This window comes from Lactuca sativa, chromosome 1, assembly GCF_002870075.4.
Source record: "Lactuca sativa cultivar Salinas chromosome 1, Lsat_Salinas_v11, whole genome shotgun sequence".
In the NCBI taxonomy this organism is placed as follows: Eukaryota; Viridiplantae; Streptophyta; class Magnoliopsida; order Asterales; family Asteraceae; genus Lactuca; species Lactuca sativa.
The window spans coordinates 6,976,839-6,979,064 of NC_056623.2; the positions used below are offsets into that span (position 1 = coordinate 6,976,839).

The 2,226-nt window shown below is 36.7% G+C and overlaps 1 pseudogene; it reads right to left on the reverse strand.

Annotated features, from left to right (window-relative positions):
• Positions 1-1,821: 1,821 nt before the first annotated feature.
• LOC111876006 (5S ribosomal RNA) lies at positions 1,822-1,939 on the reverse strand (annotated as a pseudogene).
• Between the last annotated feature and the right edge of the window lie 287 nt (positions 1,940-2,226).

Below are 2,226 nucleotides of genomic sequence, written 5' to 3' on the forward strand. Positions count from 1 at the left end.
ATTACTCATGATAAAATTCATGAAGTAATTATTTGAGTGTGAGTTTATCCAATACTTAAAGTCCCTATATGTCTAAGCCCTTAGACAATCTACAATCCAACTCATGACAGTCTTAATTCACTACTTACTTCCAAAAGTACGAGCAACTATGGATGTTATAATAATCCACTTATTCGGGAAGTAAAACATGCGAAATGAAACACAGTAATAACCTGATTTACTGTGGTCTCAAAACTATTGAATGTAAATAAAAACACTTATTATTTAAGCACCATATTAATTAGACTTTATTAATTGTATAATGTTTCGAGTAATCAACTAAGAACTTGAATTAAACATCAGTCATGCCATATTATAAACATGCATACTATGTCTCCCGATGCTCCTTCCTTTGTGAACATATCGATTGGACACTATTCCAATGATGCTCGTTTCACAATTTCAAATTCTCATTACTACTTAATGTGTTAGAGTTCCAACTTTAAATGCATTGTCATTCTGTGATGCCGAAACTTCAAAGTCACAAAGACTGGGCCAACGATGTTACAAAATGTACCATTTGGAACTTTGTTACTAAAACAATTCCAAAGTAAAGAAGATTCAAATTCAAGGCATGTTCCTTGAACATCTTCCTTACATCAAAGTTTCTAACTCATAAGTAGATTATAATCATCAACTCCAATTATGGAAACATTTCCATATTCCCATATGATCATCAATTCTAAACAAGTGTCACCTCTACTCAGAATTATGTCAATATGGTCCGTCCAAATACTACTATACTTCCAACTGCCCACAAGCAACCAATTCTTTCGTAAAACCTCAGAATGTTCTTGATAGTTGTTCAACAACTTTATTTATATCCTGTTCCAATCCTTTTCCCCTCTCAATGCCCTATGCATTCAGAAAAATTAGAACAAGTGAATATTATATCATATGTAATCGATCCTTTATGCATAGCATATGGAACTCGATACATAATGTCTTACATAAAGACCTAATATCTGCTCAGTCACTTGCTATAATATTTCCATATATTGAATTTCCAATGTTGAATCATTTCAAAACAATATTCATATATGTCCAAGACTAAGTTCCATTAAAACTTTCAATCTAAACTTTTAGATTTGAAATGAAGTATTAGTGTCCTCTCCCTTAAAATTTTCTATAGCGAAACAATTTCCAAACTTTGCAACTTGCAAATTTGAAATCTTTGTTTTCTACAATTAGTATTGCCAAATTGCATAACAATTATGTTCCCACTAGCATAACAATTATGCTTCTATCTACATAAAAATTATGCTCTTATTAGCATAACAATTATGCTCCCACTAGCTTTGACATGTACCTAGAAATCAATTGGATTTCTAGAAAACCAATACCTTTTAACTTTCTTACTAAATTACAGAAACATGTGGACTTTTTAGGATTAGCACATGGAACTATCTTAGAATTTGACTTTCTCTTTACCATCTGGTCAAATGGTTTGACCTTGGTTGATCCCATTCCATTGGGAAGAGAAACCTTTTATGGACTACCATTGCCAATGTCCATGGAAATTTAGGAGACAGATCCTTCAAAAACTTTTGTTTTAAATCCCCAATCTGTCAATGTACGATTTCATTTTTAGAACATGCGCACATATAGACTTTCCATCTTGATGTTTACATGCCAATAGTTCCCAACACCCAACATCCCCAATCTGTCAATGTACGATTTCATTTTCAGAACATGCGCACATATAGACTTTCCATCTTGATGTTTACATGCCAATAGTGTAACATCCCCCTCTGGCACGTATCACAATATTGTCCGCTTTGGGCCACTCGGCACGAGGACTTCCCAGGGGGTCACCCATCCTGGTACTACTCCCGCCCGAGCACGCTTAACTACAGAGTTCTAATGGGATCTGATGCCCTCATGGCTTTAAAACACGTTGTGATAGGGAAGGTATCCACACCCCTTATAAGGAATGCTTAGTTCTCTTTCTCAGCTGATGTGGGATTAGATCTAAGCCACTTTCACCCCCCATTATAGGGTTCAACGTCCCCGTCGAACACATCGACCCGTGCCCTGGCTCTGATACCATTTGTAACATCCCCCTCTGGCACGTATCACAATATTGTGCGCTTTGGGCCACTCGGCACGAGGACTTCCCAGGGGGTCACCCATCCTGGTACTACTCCCGCCCAAGCACGCTTAACTGCAGAGTTCTTATGGGATCTG